At 39.0% G+C, this 21,713-nt stretch overlaps 1 protein-coding gene across 1 annotated transcript in view; it reads left to right on the top strand.

Annotated features, from left to right (window-relative positions):
* Nucleotides 1–21,713, top strand: part of CFAP61 (cilia and flagella associated protein 61) — a 367,994-nt gene that overhangs the window by 58,543 nt on the left and 287,738 nt on the right. The window lies entirely within an intron of this gene.

Raw genomic sequence — 21,713 nt, 5'->3', positions numbered from 1 at the left:
CTTCCCAGCATAAAATCAGGGTATTTTGAATTGCTCTCTGCTTTCTCCTTTCTGAATTTCCCGATCACTCAAAAATAGGAAGAAGGCTCGGTGCCCATAGTTCAGTGGCCAGGGTGCCAGCCATGTACACCTGGCCTGGTGGGTTTGAATCCAGCCCCAGCCAGCTAAACAACAATGACAACAACAACAACAAAAAAAATAGGCAGGTGTTGTGCCAGGTGCCTGCAGTCCCAGCTACTTGGGAGGCTGAGGCAAGAGAATTGCTTAAGCCCAAGAGTTTGAGGTTGCTGTGAGCTGTGATGCCACAGCACTCTACTGAGGACAATAAGTGAGACTGTCTAAAAAAAAAAAAAATAGGAAAAAGAGTACTTTCAGTGGTGCTGGAGGACTTGTCACTCTAAGCAGTAGCAGGTGACCATTTGGCTGATCTTATCCCCTGGATGGGAAAACCAGGCATGTGGGTGTGTAGACTTCACATGAATGTACATGCTTGTTACAGAGACTTTCCAAAGCCACAGATGGACAGGTGTTTGCCTTTTAGACTGATGACAACACCCTTCCCAGAAGAGAGATTTACGGTCACTGTTGTTTAAGAGCAAAGGCTCACTCGTCCGTGCTTCTCAGTGAAGAGCTATCATAGGAGGGTTCTCAAGGAACTTTGTAGCATAAGACAGTCTTCAACCATAAGTTGTCATTGTCATTTTCAAATGCGTAAATTCTTCTTTGAAAGCAGTAGTTGCTTCCCTCCCCCACCCCCCACCGACAAGTGTCTCTTGTTATGAGAACCAAATTGGAAAGATAGAGCCCCTCACAGTGTGTTCCTGAGCGGCTCTGATGCTGCTGCTATTTCATACATAGAATGATAGAGCATTCCTCTCTCTGGAGCAGCGTGAAGGGATAACAAAAAGGAAGTCTCTGCACAGCAGGAAGAGCGTCCTCCCAAGGCACCGGATCAGCCAGCACCTTGATCTTGGACTCCTCGGCTACAGAACTGAGATAAATAAATTTCTTGGGTGTGAGCTACCCACCCTACGGCATTTCTGTCATAACTTGAACTAAGATACTGTGAAAAGTTAACTAGTTATTTTATTTAAATCACTTAGGATAGGGATACAGAACATGATATCAAAAAGCATTAAATATAAATACTAATACATAAATAAATGACCTAAATTTATAGCAACTAAAGAATTCACAATTCATCTACAGTGTGTGATAATCAAAAAGAATACAAGTACATAGATTTGGTAGCATTAAAAAGTAGATTGATAACTGATTAAAAGCAAATGCAGAATATATGGTATATTTAATTTTTTTAATTTAAATTAAATTTTTAATAAAAATTAAAAAAAAAGAATATTCCTGTCTTTGAAACTTTACTGGAGGATGAAATTCAAAATTCAAGCTGAAGCCCGGATTTAAAAACACACAGAATCTAACGTATCTTGATCTACAGAGACACTACGTGAAGTCCTACTTCTCTCTACTCCTTTAATATCTTTACTTAAAATCAGTGGATCTAGGACAGAAGGGTAAGTAAAATCAGAAAACTTTTCTGAGCCTTGCTTATTTTTTGGAAATAAGCTTTATATTCATTGACACAGAGATGATTCTTTATGAAATTTTCACCAGGGAGCTACTATTGTAGACTTACAAATAATCCAGGGATGGATTCACAAATCACCAACAGCCCATTATGTCTAAGGAAGGCGCCATCAGCACATCTGCTGCCATCTTCTTATCAACAACAACAAAGAATAAGGCTCCAGAGAAAATTTTAAATGCACTGTGATCTGTTATGAAAGTCTCAAGTTAAAGGAAATATAATTTTTCTAAAATGTGAACTAAGATTCTTGTTTTGAATCAGCAGACATCCTTGTGTCTCGGGCCTTTTCTTTGGTGCTTTTTTTTTTTTTTTGTAGTTTCTTGTTAATTCTATTGCATATTTTTCTTTTATTTTTTTTTATTAAATCATAGCTGTGTACATTACATTTCAAAGGATTCTTCTATATATTAGCGCATAACGTGATATAGGAGAGCTGGGGGAGGTGACGTTTTCATACCTGCTTAGCTCCCTCAAGGCTTTAAAGCTCGTCAGGGCTGACTCAGAATGCAGACCCAGCCTCTCCCTGTTTGTGTGCAAGGTGACGTTCTTGGCGAGGTGACTTTTTATCTTAGATGGCTTTGACTGAAAACTCCAATGGTGAGTCTGCTGCACTGGTTACCCGGTCATTTTTTTTTTCACTTCAATGAGTGATTTGATGAATGATCACTTTAATGACTCATCAGAGACCTGCCCATATCCCTCAGGCTTTATTTTGTGTGTGTTCTGTGCAGCTTCTGTCTGCCAGAATCTTCACCTTTGTATCTGCAGGTGTTTCAAGAACTGAGGCGGACCATGCTGACCTGCATGAGAGGCAGGTGGAAGGGCCACAAAGTTCAGATCCCAGAGCAGGCTTTCCCTGCTTCCCTGCTGGTGCTTGCTCCATCAGCTCCCAAATAAGTGGTTGTGTTTGAATCTTTAACCCAAGGTGTGTGTCCAAGGGAATTCAGGCCAAGACCCTACCGGTCTGGTCTTTTCCTACCAGCAGCGAAAGCATTTATTCATACATGACTGACCCGAATAGGGTATAAACAGTCCAGCTTCCTCACCCTGTAGGTGGGTTCCGCCATGGGGTGAAGTGCAGCTGTTCACGGCGGGAGTTGGAGTGAGGGCACAGATTTTATTAGTTGTCGGAGTGACGCCACAGATTTTATTACCCTGTTTCCCCGAAAATAAGACAGTGTCTTATATTAATTTTTGCTCCCAAAGATGTGCTAGGTCTTATTTTCAGGGGCTGTCTTATTTTTCCATGAAGAAGAATACAGAACACATTTATTGTTAAATGAAAATAAAGGAAATTTATTACCTGTATATGGTACGGTAGTACGGTAGTTGTCAACACAAACCAGACAAACTGTGAATCCTACCTTCAGCCATCATGAGGGCGGTCGCGAGCATCAGGCGGTGTCACCAGAGACCGACCGGCACTCACCACCTTCGCGGTGTCCGCCCGCTCTGATCCTCCTGTTCTTCTACACGCATCTGCGAAAGTCTCCTCCCCTCTCCCGCCCCCCCCCCACCACTCACTCCGACCTCCACTCTGCCTCCACACAGCAGTGACGTCAGGACTTCGTGTAACGTCACTGGTTGCTAGATGCCAGTCGGGGCGGCTCTAGCAACCAGTTTAAGGTAAATTAATTTTCATTCTGAGACAGAGCCTGGGGGGGCCTTATTTTCGGGGGGATGCCTTGTGTTTCACCCAGAAGGAAACCTGTAAGTAGGTCTTATTTTCAGAGGATGTTTTATTTTCCGGGAAACATGGTAGTTGTCAGAGTGACGGCACAGATTTTATTAGTCGTCGGAGTGACGGCACAGATTTTATTAGTTGCATGCGTCCCCCCGTCTGACTCTTCTTCACTCTCCTCGTGGTGCTTCCTGGGATCACTTCCCACATATTCCCAAACTTTTGACTCAGGTCTAGTCTTTCCCCATCAGTTGGGAAAACCTGTCGTTTCAGACCAACCTCAACCCTGTCAGGAGTCGAGTTGTTAAACTGATCGCTTCTTTCTCTAGTTTCCTACCTGCATTATGATTTGACGACTGTTCTTTATCAAGCGCTTAAACAAGCACTTGCAGCCTTGTTACAAGTTTCCATTGAACCTAAAAAGTTTAATATGTACATTCAATTTGCATTTTACCTGAACAATTTATATGTGTTCCCATAGCTCCCCATGTTGTCTATATAACCTTTTACATGGTTGTATTAAACTTTGGGACTAAACTGGGAGCCGTTCTAAGAACTGCTTAAGAATCCTTAAGTTCTAAGGATGTAAACTTTGTCCAAGTATAAACAACTATTCAATGTTTATATATTTTTTATTTAGTGGCAGACCTAGTTTAGAAGTAGCAAATTCCTATGATATTAGAATAATTTGTAAAGACATAGTTATGGACACTTAAAAGGATTTTCTGCTTATGTGGGAGATGGTACTAAATGAGATCTAAAATCCCCTTAAAAGCTCTGGACACTTACTGAACACACATCGGGATGTTTCATATACCTGGACACTTTATGGATATTTTCCTTCAGTGGCCATCAACTGGCTCAAAACGATATTTTTTCAGTTGGCCCCAGCGCTGGCCTGGCCTGATGGTTAATCAAGCTGTGTCTTTTGTTAGCTACATCATCACAATAAAGATTTTGGAATCAAAATTGAACGGGCAATTTTCTTGCTGATGCATAAGGCAAAATAGGGCACAGCCTGTGTTTCCACAGCTGTATTGGCATCGCCGCATTTAATAGTTAAAATTAAAAAAAAAAGCAGAAAACAAAACTTTTGTTCGTCTTGTAGGCTGTTGTGATCTGGGCAGCATGAATCTCTGTTTTAAAAGACCCCTGCAAGGTTCAGATTTGTAAATCTCATTATGGACCCAGGGCCCAGTTTACAAAATCTCTGTAGAACTTGATGTGCTCCTTGGCAGGAAGAAATTTAATTTTGTATAACAGAATTGTGAGCTTTCAAAAGAATACCCAATGAAGCCCCTTGTGACTAAATCACCCGGGAAAAGTAGTGCTTATTATACATTTAAAATGCCCTTCAAAATGTAATTTTTGTAACATCCGCATGTAAAACATGGCAATTGTTGCCTTTAATTTTTTTTTTAAATTACTCTTGCTGTTGGGAAATATTTCTTTCTTTCTTTTTTTTTTGGTCTCACTCTTGTCACCCTGGGTAGAGAGTTCAGTGACATCATAGCTCACAACAACCTCAAGAGATCCTTTTGTCTAATTTTTTCTATTTTTCATAAAGATGGGGTCTCACTCTTGCTTAGGCTAGTCTTGAACTCCTGAGCTCAAGCAATCCACCAGCCTGGGTCTCCCAGAGTGCCAGGATTACAGGTGTGAGCCCCACACTGGCCAGGAAATGTTTCTTTACGTCTTATTTAAATTCTGTTCATTGAACTTACATTTGCTTCAGGTTCTCTCCTCTTTGGGGAAACATCTGGAACCACTCTCATGTGCTGGAGCTGAGAAACAATGGCTATATTAAGTCTTATTTATTGTATGTTAAATAGTCCCAGGTCTTTTAGCCTCTCTTCCTGAGGTTCCATTTTATATCCTGGATTCCCTTCTATTCCACTTTATTCTTCTTTTAACATGGACTCTAGTAGGAACGAGACACTTCTCTGGGCATAGCAGTATTACTGCCAACGTGTTTGCATGGTCTGTCTCCGAACATCTATTTTAACACCCAGTTCATTCTGTAGTTACTTAATCAGTGGCACAGTGGGATTCTGTAATAGTCTTTGAGCTGCCATAACTAAGCATCATAGACTGGGGGGGGGGGGGAGCTTGAAAAGCAGTTGATTTTCCCACAATTGTGAGGCCAGAGTCAAGGTGTCAGCAGGGCCGGCTTCACCCGAGGCCTCTCTCTCTGGCTTGTAAATGGCCATCTTCTCCCTTTGCCTTCTAAGGGTTTCTAAGCCCTTTTAAATGTCTTCAAAAACAACAATAAAAATTTCTACTTTTTATTTATAAAGACACCAGTCATACTGAATTTGGGCTTTCCTTGGTGACTTTAACTTGTCGCTTTAAAAACCCTGTCTCCAAATACAGTCACACTCTAAGGGGTTAAGACTTCAGCATGTGAATTTTTAGGGCAGAGAGAGAAACATCGCAGCCCGTCAGAGCCTCTGTGCTGTTACCGTTCCTTCCTCTGGTCCCTGTCCGGGTGGAAGTGGTGGGATGTGCTCAGGGTGAGGCCTGTTTGGGTATTTCCCCACTGGCTGGATGTAAGTTGCACCTGTCCGACCTTCTGTCCCTACAGTGACACCCGTCCCCACTGAGCGGGCTCCTTGCTGCTTCTGGTTGGGTTTCACGTCACCCTGGGAGAGGAGCTCTGCTCTGCAGCCTTCAGCGTCCTGTCAACTGCATTCCAGGAGGCTGAGTGGGTTCTGTGGCCTCCTTCCCATCCCTCCTCTTGGTGGCCATGTAGTCTTTTTACCTCCTCAGCAGCAAGTGCCACCAAATTTGCCATTTTTTCACTATGATTTGGTCTTCGAGCATCTCAGCCCCCCTCTTCATCTCCCTTTTCTTCCCCCAGGTCCTGCGGAATGGTTCTTTGGTGCCTCATGGCCCAGGCTGCAAGGCTGTGCCAATACTTAACATTTATATAAAGCCTAACATACTAATTTATATTTGTCACAGTTTGAATTTTATTTTTTTTTGAGCCACTGAGTATCTTTTAATGTATGAATAGCAAAATTCCATTCTCAAAGCTTTAGCTACTCTTGCCAACTTTGGTTTTCTAGAATTGGCTATATGCCTTCTAGTGCTTTACTAGAGATGTGGCGAAGCCAGTTCATCAGACCAGGCCTGTGCCCAGTCTCACAGGGGTTCAAGGCACAGCCCCCTGATGGGCAGCTCACCAGGGAGAACGTGACCCAGACCCGAAACACAGAACTTGTTGTCGGGGGCACTGCCCCAGAGGCCATCTTGGTGAGCTTTTCAGTTATTTAATAAAGCCTGTTGCTAATTTTCCATCTTTATTCTGATACTGGTTTCTAAGCCCTTTTCAATGTCTTCAAAAACAACAACATCAACAAAAGATGGCAAACCCCTTAAGAAGCTATTATTTTTGCAGAGAGCAAGACGCCTGGGGTCTGCCTTCCGACTTTCCTCTTCAGCACGGAGCGACCTGTGATAGGAATCAGCCTCGCTCTCCAACAGTCAAATTCATTTCACAATGCCAGAAGTACAAACGCATTTTTATATAGGGCCTGGAGGTCTTTGAAAGAAAAGTGGTTTTATTTATATTCGTTATGATCATTATGTGCTGGGATTATTTTCTCAGTAGGCAATGTCTCTTTTGCCCACATATATTTATGAAGCAGGGGAGAGGCATTTAATGAATTTCAAGGGGGTAGTGTATTTGCTTGTAAAACACATCTCAATATATTCACATGTAAATAACCCTTTCATTTGTTCTCTCTGGTGACCTTTTTCCTTTTGGGGGTAGATCACAGTTTGTTGTTGTTTTTCATTTCCAAATAGAAGGCTGAATGATAATAATGAAAGATTATGCAAAAAATCCATGTTTAAAATAATGTTGATATGCCACTTGTGTTGCAGGATAATTATAGTAATTTGGCTATTACGCTATATGGAGTCAGGAGTTAGTTACTAGAAAACACAGTGATAGGGGTGATTCAAGGGATTTCCGTCCCAACCGGCTGTTTGATCCTGCTGACTTTTCTCTTGAAAATCAATTGCTTGCCGAGAACACTATGAATTCCTCCTTGATTAAATTGGCCCGTTGGTGGCCTGCGCCCATTGCACTGAGGTCACTGTGAGTTCTGTTGACAAAGGGATTTTGACAACTCTTAAAACATTATGAGCCACATTTAATCTGAGCAAAGCGACTGAGGAAGCAATTACTAAGAAAATCACAGTTTTTGCACATGGCAACAAACAAAGGAAAATGTTTTCATTCTAAAGCCCAACATGAAGCAGTCATTTTGCTACCAGGTCACAGGCCTTCTTTGCTTGGGTTTTTGGTGTTTTGAGACCTCCAGGGACAGATTCGCTTGCTACGCAAAAGACCTGGAAGAGGCACCTTGGAGGCATCTTTGACTTTTCCATTTCTCTTCAAGGTTATTCAGATTCACCTTTTCTATTTCTTTTGAATCAATGTTAAAGAATTAGAGTTTTCTAGAAAAGCTTAATTTAGTATATGAAGATTAAAAAAGTATTAGCATATGGGGTGGTGCCTGTGGCTTAGTGAGTAGGGCGCTGGCCCCATATACCAAGGGTGGTGGGTTCAAACCTAGTCCCGGCCAAACTGCAACCAAAAAATAGCCGGGCATTGTGGTGGGCACCTGTAGTCCCAGCTACTTGGGAGGCTGAGGCAAGAGAATTGCCTAAGCCCAGGAGTTGGAGGTTGCTGTGAGCTGTGACGCTACAGCACTCTACTGAGGGGAACAAAGTGAGACTCTGTCTCTGGAAAAAAAAAAGTATTAGCGTATGGTTATGTATATACTATATAGGTGTGTGTGTGCATCATATATCCATCATATCTATATATATGCATATATTTACCTGTATGTAAAAAAGACCCTTTTTTATTGAGTGCTGATTTAGATGTGCATGAAATATTCTGGGATAAAAAGAAAAATTAGCAAATCATAAAACTATACAAAAATATTTATAATAAGTGTGGAGAAATATTCACCTTCCCTAAAACTGAAACACAGATTAAAACCCAACCTCTCCTCCCACTCCTTTTTTTGCCTACTGAGTTGTAACTATGTGTTAGAATTAAAATACTTAGTTCTGGGGGGAAAGTACCACAGTGAGCTGTAAAGTAGCATAATGAGCCGTCGGATTTTCTGATAGCTCTGAAGGTTGACCAGCATGATACTCTGGAATACAATTTAGTCGTAGGTACCAAGACCCACAAAATGTTCATATTCTTTGACCTCAACTATAGCAAACCTAAGAAAATATTTCTAATACTATAAAAGTTACATATTCCAGAATATTCACTATGCCTGATCATACCACTAAAAATGAAAACAAAAAAAAAATCAAAAAGAGCAAGTTAAAACCCCAAATTTCCCACAAGAGGGATATGGCAAAAATTATAAATACTAGACAAATAAGCAGCAGGCTTTAAAAAGAAGGTTAGAAACAGTAAGGGGAAATGATTAAAAATAATCTTCTATAAAAAAATTAAGGCAAAGTGAACTGAAGTATAAATAAAACTACCAATGACACAGGCTATGAAGAATTCTGGGAGGTAAGGAATTAAAATGACAAGGTAGTACAACAACAATGCTTTTATTTCCTGTATTTTTTAGAAAGTGGAAACAATCTTAATTTTACAGAAAAGTTGCAGGTACTTTCTTCCCCATTCTTGATCCATTTGGGAAGAAGTTGCCAACGTGATGCTGTATCGCTTCTGAATACTTCAGTGTGTATTTCCTACAAAGAGAGATACTCTACAACCTCAAACATCCTCCAGAATCAGAGAATTAACATGAATTTCTGAGTACTGTTAATCTGCAATCCCCAAACCCCATTTCCTTTTCTCCACTTGTCCGAGCAATGTCCTTCAGAGAAGACAGATCCAGCCCAGAGGAACAAACCTCAGTTTGATGTCAGACTGTCTTTCAGCCAGAGAAGAGCCTCAGTCTCTCCTTGACTTGCATTGTGTGATCTAGACACTTCTGAAAATCACAGGCCCACAATTTTGTAGAAGGCACTTTAATTTTATTTTGTGTTTGGCTGGTGTTTCTTCAAGATGAGGTTCACCTCATGCATATGGAACTCTGAGTTCCCAGTCTGTACTATCTGCTATGACATTTTCAGTCTGTCTCATCACTAATAAGATTAACACACAATTAAGACAGATCAATAAGAGGAAGAGGTTATTTATTGTGTGCATGGTAAGAATCACAGAGTGATTATCAGTATCCCAGTGGGGTCCATATATTTTTATACCTCTTTCTAGAGGGGTGGGGGAGATGAAGAATTTAGGTAATGGTATTGTTCCTGTTTAGGGACAATAAATAGTTACTAAGGAGGATGGATGGATGGGAGAAACAGATTGACTTGTAAATTAACCTGAGAGACAGGAATTATGTTTAAAATAATTTGGACCAGGTCTAGTTGCATTCTTGATTTTCTTTCCTGCAATATGGTTAGATAAGGGGGAAGAGAAGGGAAGGCCATTGTTCTTTTGATGAGTCCATTGTCTGGTTACGCAGATAGAGGGAAAGCCCCTTCCAAGGGCCTATTGATCTCTAAGGTCCTGTTATGAAAAATACTCTTATACCAAGGAGTCATGTTTTGTGCTGAAATTTTATGAGCTTCTTCAACCTCATTGGGAAAGTACGGAAGGTTTCACTCATTTTTTGTTTGTTTTTTGAGACAGGGTCTCACTGTCACCCAAACTAAAGTACAATGGCATCATCATAGCCAACTGCAACCTCAAATTCCTTGGCTCAAGCAATCCTCCTGCCTCAGCTTCCTGAATTGCTGGGACTAAGCATATGCTACCAAACCCAACCAAGTTTTCTATTTTTTGTAGAGAAGGGATTTCACTCTTGCTCAGGTTGATCTCAAACTCCGAGCCTCAAATAATCCTCCTCTCTTGGATTCCCTAAAGGCTAGGATTACAGGCCAGAGGCACTTTGCCCTCAGCCCTCTACTGGTCTTTTTGATGCTAATGGGAATGGTCAGTCTTCTTCTGGGATAGAAACTCCCCGAGGTGGGGAGGGTTGTGGCAGCTGAATTAGCATTTAGGATTAGGGTTAGGGAGGCTCTGGTCGAGTTTGGATAATTTTTTTCCTGTGGCTGCTGATAGTTTTGATGTTTTCAGTTTAAAATAATCTCCATACCACATTGGTGGGATTTTAATACCTTCATTCCCCACGTTTGAAACTTCTCAAGAAGTTTCACAAACAAGGAATAGGGTTGATTGCTATGGAGAGCAGTCTAAGGCTAGAAGTTCCGAGGTAAGAGATCTGCAAAGGGGAAGATAACATTGAGCTCTTTAGTGCATTCATTTTTCAGGATAACAAGGCTGTCACTGTGGATATCCTTTATCAATATAAAATAACTATGTTTGTCCCATATAATAAGTTTAGCTTTGAATTATATTTAATATGATATAATATTTCCATTCCTGGGCCCATACTGTACCACAAGAAATTTTATAATGAAATGTTCAAAACAATGTCTTCCAAGTCTTGGACACAGATAATTTTGGCTAGGGACTAGGAAGAGTGCATCCTAGACAACTTGACTCAAGTCTCTTGCTCCATGTTCTTTTGCCCTTCACATTTAGGTCTACCTACCGTCCACACGTAGCTGATTTTCATGGATAGAGTGGTATAGTAATCACATTTTATTTTTTTAAAGTATGGATAGCCAGTTGACCAAATACCATTTATTGAAAAGGCCATTCTTTCCCCCAATTGCATGCAGTACCACTTTTGTCATAAATTAAGTGTCCATAAATGGGGCACCTCTTGGGAAATCTCTTTTTATCTGTCAACAGTATACTGTCTTAATTACCATAGCCTTATGATAATTCTTGGCAGAGAAAGCCTTTCTACCATGTTTTTTTATTCTTTTCTTTTTTTTTTTCTTTATTGTTGGGGATTCATTGAGGGTGCAGAGAACCAGGTTACACTGATTGCAATTGTTTGGTAAATTCTACCTTGTTTTTTAAGATTGACTTTTTAATTCTTAGTTGTCTGATTTTCCACATAAATTTGAGCGTTAGCTCAAAAATATAATAACTTTTGGGATCTTGAATGGTATTGCTTCAAATTTACAGATCAAAAACTCAACAGAAATCAAGTAGGAAGGGGGAGGAGGAGAAGGTTGAAGTCATATGTAACAGGTCAATGTACACTATCTGGGTGTTGGGCACACTTAAAACTTTGACTCAAGCAGTACAAAAGTAATCCATGTAACCAAAATATTTATAGCCCTATAATAATCTGAAATGAAACAAAGCAAAAAAAAAAACCAACAAATTTTAGCTTGGCACTAACCTATTGGATGACCATATTACTTAGCCACTGAGTCTCATCTCCCGTCATAGCCCACTTCTGACACCACTTGTCAGGGCCTGGCCAGGTCTCGGGCCCGGCTTAACTAGGTTCCAGATGCACACTGCTAAGCTACCTTGCTCAGGAACAATTTCTCTTAGGTGCCTGAGGGCTATCTTTAGCTGATGGGGTCGGGGGGGAGAGAGAGAGAGTCTTTGAGAGAGTAAAGCAGTCTTAGTGTAGACAGATCTTAGCCTTTAGTAGAGCTTGGCAATCTTCAGCAGAGAGACGCTGTGCTGGCGTTCTGTAGGCAGGAGAGACAGAGTCAGAATAAGCCGGTCAGGGATAGAATGCGTTCCTGACTGCCTTCTCCTTCAGCCTAATATAAGGCTGATCTCGTGCCGCTCAACACTACAGGTGTAGAGACTTCCAATTCACCAGTGCTCTCATCTCTCAAGCTCTCACGCTTGGTAGGAGAGCTAAATCCCTCTCCATGCCCTTTTCACCAAGGTTTTCCGTTATTGAGCAATACTGTTCTTTCTTGTAACTCTTCCTCCTCCTAGCCATAGGCTATATGGGCTGCTACAATCTCCCATGTATAAATTGTGGGGGGGGGACAGGGGTGGATATTAATATGTCCTCTGTAGAGTAGTGTGAAAAGCAGAAGGCAATGTTTGGAAATATTTTTGAAAATCTTACACAGTAAGATATTATGTCAATGCCAGGTTTTTACAACAAACCTGACCCCCTCCAACAAAAAGTTAATTAAATTGAAACGTTTTAGTGAATATTTTTTAAAAAACAAATTTATAGAACAGTTTGGGAACTGAAGTCTTTACAATTTATTATGACTTCTAATGACCAAATGAGATATGACCCTCTATTGAGGGATAAATTAATTTCTTTCTGCAGCATTTTGTGATTTTTTACATAGAGGCTATGCACATCTATGTTAGATTTATTCCTGGGTATTTGGTATTTTTACATCATTGTGAGTATATTTTAAAAACCTTTCTTTTCAGATTTTTGTGATTGTTATGTAGAAATGCAATAGATTTTTTAAAAATTTTTTTATTGTTGGGGATTCATTGGGGGTACAAAAACCAGGTTATACTGATTGCATTTGTTAGGTAAAGTCCCTCTTATAATCGTGTCTTGCCCCCAAAAGGTGTGGCACACACCAAGGCTCCACTCCCTCCCTCCTTCCCTCTCTCAGCTCTTCCTTTCCCCACACCTCCCTCCTTCTTTCTCTCTCTGCTCTCCCCTTCCCCAACCCCCACCGTGACCTTAATTGTCATTAATTGTCCTCATATCAAAATTGAGTACATAGGATTCATGCTTCTCCATTCTTGTGATGCTTTACTAAGAATAATGTGTTCCACTTCCATCCAGATTAATACGAAGGCTGTAAAGTCTCCATTTTTTAAAATGGCTGAATAGCATTCCATGGTGTAAATATACCACAGCTTGTTAATCCTTTCCTGGGTTGGAGGGCATTTAGGCTGTTTCCACATTTTGGTGACTGTAAATTGAGCTGCAACAAACAGTCTAGTGCAAGTGTCCTTATGATAAAAGGATTCTTTTCCTTCTGGGTAGATGCCCAGTAATGGGATTGCAGGATCAAATGGGAGGTCCAGCCTGAGTTCTTTGAGGGTTCTCCATACTTCCTTCCAAAAAGGTTGTATGAGTTTGCAGTCCCACCAGCAGTGTAAAAGTGTTCCCTTCTCTCCACATCCACTCCAGCATCTGCAGTTTTGAGATTTTGTGGTGTGGGCCATTCTCACTGGGGTTAGATGGTATCTCAGGGTGGTTTTGATTTGCATTTCTCTAATAATTAGGGATGATGAGCATTTTTGCATGTTTGTTAGCCATTTATCTGTCTTTAGAGAAGGCTGTATTCATGTCTCTTGCGCATTGATATATGGGATTGTTGGCTTTTTTCATGTGGATTAATTTGAGTTCTTTATAGATCCTACTTATCAAGCTTTTGTCTGATTGAAAATATGCAAATATCCTTTCCCATTGTGTAGGTTGTCTCTTTGCTTTGGTTATTGTCTCCTTAGCTGTACAGAAGCTTTTCAGTTTAATGAAGTCCCATTTGTTTATTTTTGTTGTTGTTGCAATTGCCATGGCAGTCTTCATCATGAAGTCTTTCCCCAGGCCAATATCTTCCAGTGTTTTTCCTTTGCTTTCTTTGAGGATTTTTATTGTTTCATGCCTTAAATTTAAGTCCTTTATCCATCTGGAATCAATTTTTGTGAGTGGGGAAAGGTGTGGGTCCAGTTTCAGTCTTTTACATGTGGATATCCAGTTCTCCCATCACCATTTATTGAATAGGGAATCTTTCCCCCAAGGTAGGTTCTTGATTAGTTTATCGAAGATTAGGTGATTGTAAGATGTTAATTTCATTTCCTGGTTTTCTATTCCATTCCAAATGTCTATGTCTCTATTTTTGTGCCAGTACCATGCTGTCTTGACCACTATGGCTTTGTAGTACAGCCTAAAATCTGTTATGGTGATGCCTCCAGCTTTGTTTTTATTACTAAGAACTGCCTTAGCTATACGGAATTTCTTCTAGTTCCATACAAAACACAGAATCATTTTTTCCAAATCTTGAAAGTACAATGTTGGTATTTTAATAGGAATGGCATTGAATAGGTAGATTGCTTTGGGAAGTATAGACATTTTAATGTTGATTCTTCCCAGCCATGAGCATGGTCTGTTCCTCCTTTTGTTAATATCCTCTGCTATTTCCTTTCTGAGGATTTCATAATTTTTTTTATAGAGGTCCTTCACCTCCTTTGTTAGGTATATACCTAGGTATTTCATTTTCTTTGAAGATATGGTGAAGGGAGTTGTGTCCTTAATTAGCTTCTCATCTTGACTGTCATTGATGTACACAAAGGCAACTGACTTGTGGACATTGATTTTATATCCTGAAACATTACTGTATTTTTTGATGACTTCTAGGAGTCTTGTGGTTGAGTCTTTGGGGTTCTCTAAGTATAAGATCATGTCGTCAGCAAAGAGGGAGAGTTTGACCTCCTCTGTTCCCATTTGGATTCCCTTTACTTCCTTGTCTTGCCTAATTGTATTGGCTAGAACTTCCAGCACCATGTTGAATAGTAAAGGTGACAGAGGACAACCTTGTCTGGTTCCAGTTTTCAGAGGGAAAGCTTTCAGTTGTACTCCATTCAGTAAAATATTAGCTGTGGGTTTGTTATAGATAGCTTCAACTAGCTTCAAAAATGTGCCACCTATGCCTATACTCTTCATTGTTCTAGTTATAAAAGGATGCTGGATTTTATTGAATGCTTTTTCTGCATCTATTGAGAGGATCATATGGTCTTTATTTTTGCTTCTGTTAATATGGTGGATAACATTTATAGACTTGTGTATGTTAAACCAGCTTTGCATCCTGGTTGGGATGAAACCTACTTGATCATGATGCATGACTTTTTTGATGATAAGCTGTAATCTATTGGCTAGGATTTTGTTGAGAATTTTTGCATCTATATTCATTAGTGAAATTGGTCTGAAGTTCTCCTTTTTAGTTGGGTCTTTTCCTGGTTTTGGTATCAGGGTGATGTTTGCTTCATAGAATGTGTTGGGAAAGATTCTGTCCTCCTCAGTTTTTTGGAATAATTTCTGCAGTATGGGAATAAGCTCTTCCTTGAAGGTTTGGTAGAATTCTGGTGTGAAGCCGTCAGGACCAGGGAATTTTTTTTTTTTTGTTGGAAGCTTTTTTATTGTTTCTTTAATCTCAGTGCTTGAAATTGTTCTGTTCAGGAGCTCTATTTCTTCCTAGCTAAGTCTAGGGAGAGGGTGTGATTCCAAATATTGATCCATTTCCTTCACATTGTCAGATTTCTGGGCATAGAGTTTCTGGTAGTATTCAGAGTTGATCTCTTATATCTCTGTGGCATCAGTTGTTATTTCCCCTTTATCATCTGATTGAGGTTACTAGAAATTTTACTTTTCTATTTCTAGTTAGTCTGGCCAATGGTTTATCTATTTTATTTTTTCTTTCAAAAAACCAACACATTGTTTCCTCAATTTTCTGAATGATTCTTTTGTTTTCAATTTCATTGATCTCTGATTTAGTTTTGGATATTTCTTTTCTTCTACTGGGTTTAGGCTTAGATGGTTCTTTTTTTTCCAATTCCATAAGATGACTTATGAGTTTGTTGATGCGCTCTCTTCCTGTTTTTCGAATGTAGGCATCTACAGTGATAAATTTTCCTCTCAAAACTGCTTTTGCAGTATCCCGCAGGTTTTGATAGCTTGTGTCTTCATTGTTGTTATGCTCAAGGAAGTTAATGATTTTCTGTTTTATTTCTTCCTGCACTCAACCATCATTCAACAGAAGGTTGTTTAATTTCCATGCCTTTGGGTGGGGTTGAACGTTTTTGTTGGAGTTGAGTTCCACCTTTACTGCCTTGTGATCTGAGAAGATACAAGGTAAAATTTCAGTTCTTTTGATTCTGTTGAGGTTTGTTTTGTGGCCTAGGATATGATCAATTTTGGAGAATGTTCCACGGGGCGATGAGAAGAATGTATATTCTTTATCTTTGGGATGGAGTGTTCTATATGCTTCTGTCAAGCACAGTTGTTCTAGGGTCTCATTTAAGTCTCTTATATCTTTGTTTAATTTCTGTTTAGAGGATCTGTCCAGCTCTGTAAGAGGAGTGTTAAAGTCCCATGTTATTATGGTATTATAGGATATCATATTGCTCAGACTGAGTAAGGTCTGTTTCAAGAATCTGGGAGCATTTAAATTGGGTGCATAAATATTTAGAATCGAAATGTCTACTCATTGTATTTTTCCCTTGACCAGTATAAAGTGACCATCTTTGTCTTTTTTAACTTTAGTTACTTTAAATCCACATGTATCTGAAAATAAGATTGCAGCTCCTCTTTTTTTTTTTTAATTTTTATTGTTAAATCATAGCTGTGTACATTAGTGCAATCAAGGGGTACAATGTGCTGGTTTCATATACAATCTGAAATATTCTCATCAAACTGTTCAACGTAACCTTTGTGGCATTTTCTTAGTTATTGTGTGTAGACATTTGTATTCTGCCTTCAGTAAGTTTCACTTGTACCCATTCTAAGGTGCACTGTAGGTGCGGCCCCACTCATTACCTTCCCTCCACCTTAACCTCCCCACTCCCTTCTCCTTCCTTGGCCCTTTCCCTATAGTCTTATGCTATAGTTGGGTTATAGCCTTCATGTGAAAGCTATAATTTAGCTTCATAGTAGAGCTGAGTACATTGGATACTTTTTCTTCCATTCCTGAGATACTTTTGCAGTTCCTCTTTTTTTCTGAATTCCATTTGCCTGAAAAATTGTCTTCCAACCCTTCACTCTGAGTTTTAATTTGTCTTTTGAAGCTAGGTGTGTTTCCTGCAGACAGCAAATGGATGGCTTGTGTTTTTTAATCTAGTCAGCCAATCTATGCCTCTTCAGTGGGGAATTCAAGCCATTAACATTTATTGAGATAATCAATAAATGTGGTAGTGTTTTATTCATCCTATTTTGTGAGAATCCATTGCTTAGTTTTACCTTTTGCATCAGTGTGGAAGTTAGGTTCTGTCCTTTAATTTCTGAGTTCTTACTTTGCTGTTGATCCAGTGTGATGGTCAGTGTGTAGAACAGGTTGAAGTAATACCTGTAGAGCTGGTCTTGTTCTAGTGAATTTCCTCAATGTTTTCATATCAATAAAAGATTTGATTTCTCCATCAATTTTAAAGCTTAGTTTAGCAGGATATAGAATTCTGGGCTGGAAATTGTTCTGTTTAAGTAGATTAAAGGTAGATGACCATTGTCTTCTTGCTTGGAAAGTTTCATTAGAGAAGTCTGCAATCACTCTGATGGATTTGCCCCTGTAGGTCAACTGGCACTTACTCTTGGCAGCTTGAAGAATCATTTCTTTTGTCTTGACTTTGGACAAGTTCATCACAATGTGTCTCGGAGAAGCTCGGTTAGAGTTGAGGTGACCTAGGGTCTGATATCCCTCTGAAAGGAGTGTGTCAGAATCTTTGGTGGTATTTGGGAAATTTTCATTTATAATATTCTCTAGTATGGCTTCCATTCCCCTGGGGCATTCTTCTTCCCCTTCTGGGATACCTATAACTTGTATGTTTGAACACTTCATAAAGTCCCGTAATTCTGTCAGTGAACATTCTGCTTTCTCTCTCTTCTTTTCTGCCTCTTTAACTATCTGAGTTATCTCAAGAGCTTTGTCCTCTACCTCTGAGATTCTTTCTTCTGCATGGTCTAATCTGTTGTTGATACTTTCTGTTGCATCTTTAAGTTCCCTAATTGACTGTTTCAGTTCCTTCACCTCTCCTATATCCTGTCTATATTCTTCAAATTGTTCATCTCTTATTTGTGTTTTTGGATTTCCTTTTGGTTATTTTCTACTTTATCAGCAGTTTCCTTCATTGTCTTCATCATTTCCTTCATTGTTTTCATCATGTGTATTCTAAATTCCCTTTCAGTCATTTCTAACATTTATTTATAGGTGGAATCCTCTGTAGTAGCTTCCTCATGGTCTCTTGGGGGCAGAGGGGGTTGCTCTTGACTGGTTTTTCATGTTGCCAGGTTTTTTCTGCTGATTCTTCCTCCTGAGTGATTTATTTTATTGTTTCCTTGCCCTTATTTTCCTTTCACTTCCTCTTGCTCTTTAAGTTACTGTGCCTCTGGACTAGGGTTTCGACGAGTCCCAGTGTGCCAAAACCGATCTCACTCTATGCCCCTGAGAGCTAAAGGTGTAAGGCATCTCAGTCCTTGCCTTTAGGCTGCTCAGTCACTAGATTACTAGCTCCCACCTGATCCTTGCTCTGAAACCCTGAGGGCAGAGCTTGCCGGGGCAGTTCTTCCACAGTGGCTCTGCATGGCCCACAGCTGAACACTATTAGCTCTGACTGGCTCTGCAGCTCTGTCTGGGGCCCTAGACAGCGCTTAAAGTCCTCCGCACTCTTGCCCAAGTTCTCCCAAGGTAGTTCAACTGAATGCCAAGTCCAAAAAAAACAAAACAGCTTACAGGTAAGGCCTTACCAGTTTGCAATCTCACTGCTGCTATATTTACAGCTGCTTGCGGGATTAGATTGAACGAACACACGCAATCGCATGCCGGTTTTCCACTGTATTTGTCCTCCTCATGGGGTTCAGAAGTCTACTGACTCTCTGTGTCCTCGAGGGGATGTTTATGGGCAGATCCCACCAGCCACAGATGCCTGGGGTCTTTTCTCCCCAGCCTCACTGTGCCCAGTTGCAAGGAACACTCTTGAGTTCACAGGCCAGAAGTTTGCAATCAGTTTCAATAGGTTGAAATCAGGGCAGGGCTGAAGAAGCTCCAGACTGGGAAATCCATTCCTTGCCTCTCATGCAATAGGTTTTTTAATATGAATTTACATTTTGCAATCTTGCTATACTGACTTATTAATTCTAACATTTATCTATAGATTGTTTTATATTTTCTCCATAAAATAGAATTTTTTTATTTTTTACAGTCCGATCTTTATACTTTTAGTTTTTTAATTCATTGGCTAATACTTTTAATAGAAGCTTTGTTAGCAGGCATCTCAATATTAACTAGAAAACTTTTAGTTAATGACTTTGTAAATACTTGTTATCAGATTAAGAAAGTTTCTATGAGTTTTTTAAATCAGGAATGGTTTGATTTTTTAATCCAATTGAATTATATAAGATGCTTTTTTCTGTGTTTACTGAGATGATCATATGAATCTTCTCCATTATTCTGTTAATGAGGTGAATTACTTTGACTTGTATGTTAACTATTTTGTTACTCTTAGCCCTTTTAAAAATCTGATATGTAATGAACTTAAAATTGAGTCTTGATGTATTCTTTTTCTGTAATGTTGGGTTTTATTTGCTAAAGTTTTGTTAGGATTTTGCAGCTATGAGTGAGATTGGCCTGTGATTTTCACTTCTTAAACTGTTTTGGCTAGATTTTGGAAATGAGGTTATTCTAGCCTCATATAACAATTTGAGGCATATTCTGTCTTCTACACATTGGAAATTGATTACTTAGGTTTTCTTTTTTTAAGTTAGCTTATTATTTCCAAAGAATAGAAGAGAAATACTTTTGGGATACGTGTGACAATTTAATACATTCATACAATTTTTAAAGATCATGTAGTGTAATTGACATATCTATCACCTTAAATATTTATCCTAATGCTAGAAACAGTTGCATTATTTTGTTCTAGATATTTTGAAATACACAATATGTTACTGTAAACTATGATTGCCCAACTGATCCATCAAACACTAAATTTTATTTTTTCTTTTAAACTGTGTATTTTTACCTGTTAACCAGCCTTTCTTCATGCCCTCCTGACTACCAGCCTTCCTGGCCTGTGGTAACCACCAGTCTACTCTCTATCTTCCCAATATCCACATTTTTAACTCCCACATATGAATAAGAACATGCAATATTTGTCTTTCTGTGCTTGGCTTTCTCCATTTAGCATCATTATTCCAATTCCGCCCATGTTGCTGCAATAGGATTTCATTCTTTATTAATGGCTGAAAGATATTCAATTACGTACCACATTTTCTGTATGTGTTCATCATTGATGGGCACTTAAGTTGATTCCATATTATGGCTCTTATCAGTAGTGCTGCAGTAAATGTTCTGAGAGTGCAGATCTCTCCTCAATATATTGATTTCCTTTCATTTGGATATACACCTAGTAGTGGGATTGCTGAATCATGTGATAGTTCTATTTTTAGTTTTTGAGAAATCTCTCATACAGTTTTCCATAATGGTTGGTACTAAGTTATAACCCCACCAATGGTGTATAAGGGTTCCCCTTTCTCTATAGCCTCAGTAGCATCTGTTATTCCACATCTTTGAATAAAATCTATTATAACTGGGATGGGATAGATGCTATCTCATTGTGGTTTTAATTTGCATTTCTCTGCTTACCAATGATGTTGAGCATTTTTTCATTTATTTTTTGCCATTTTGTATGTTCTTGTTTGAGAACTGTCTATTCAGATCTTTTACCCATTTTTGGACTGGATTATTTGGTTGTTTCTTTTTTGCTATTGATTTTTTGAGCTTTTTATGTATTGTGGTTATTAATCTAGATCAGATGGGTAATTTGCAAATATTTTCTCCCATTGTGTGGGTTGTCTCATCACTTTGCAAATTGTTTCCTTTGCTGTGTAGAAGCTTTTTAACTTGGTGTATATCCCATCTGTCTGTTTTTGCTTTATTAGCTTGTGCTTTTGAGGTCTTACACAAAAATATCTTTGCCCAGAACCCATGTCCTTGAGCATTTCTCCAATGTTTCCTTCTAGCAGTTTCATTGTTTCAGGTCTTAGATTTAAGTTTTTATGCATTTTTTATTAGATGTTTGTATGAGGCAAGAAGTAGGGATGTAGTTTTGTCTTCTTCATGCATTTACCCAGTTTCCCCTGCCCCATTTCTTGAAGAGACTATTCTTTCCCCACTGTATGTACAATGCCTTAGTCAAAAATTAGCTAGTGGTAAATGCATGGATTTATGTATGAGTTCTTTATTCTGTTTCATTGGCTTTTGTGTCTGTTTTTTATGACAGTACCATGCTGATTTGGTTAATGTAGCTCTATAGTATGATTTGGAGTCAGATAGTATGATACCTCCAGCTTAATTATTTTTGCTAAGGGTTGCTTTGGTTATTCAGGGCCTATTGTGGTTCTATATCAATTTTAGAATTGTTTTTTCTATTTCTATGAGGAATGTCATTGGCATTTAGGTAGACATTGCATTGATCTATAAATTTCTTTGGACAGTACTGTCATTTTCACAATATTAATTCTTCTAATCCATGAACATGGCATATCTTTTTATTTTTTTGTGTACTCTCCCGTTTTTTTCATCAGTTTTTATAGTTTTCCTTATATAGATCTTTCACTTCTTTGGTTAAATTGATTTCTAGGTATTTTCTGTTCTTTGTAGTTATCATAAATAGGATTGGTTTCTTCATCTCTTTTCAGTTGTTCACTATTGGCATAAGTATATAAATGCTACTGAGTTTTGTATGTTGGTTTTGTATATTGCAACTTTACTGAATTGGTTTCTCAGTTCTAA

Source organism: Nycticebus coucang, chromosome 21, assembly GCF_027406575.1.
Source record: "Nycticebus coucang isolate mNycCou1 chromosome 21, mNycCou1.pri, whole genome shotgun sequence".
Lineage (NCBI taxonomy): Eukaryota > Metazoa > Chordata > Mammalia > Primates > Lorisidae > Nycticebus > Nycticebus coucang.
This window is presented reverse-complemented; position numbering and strand designations above follow the sequence as displayed.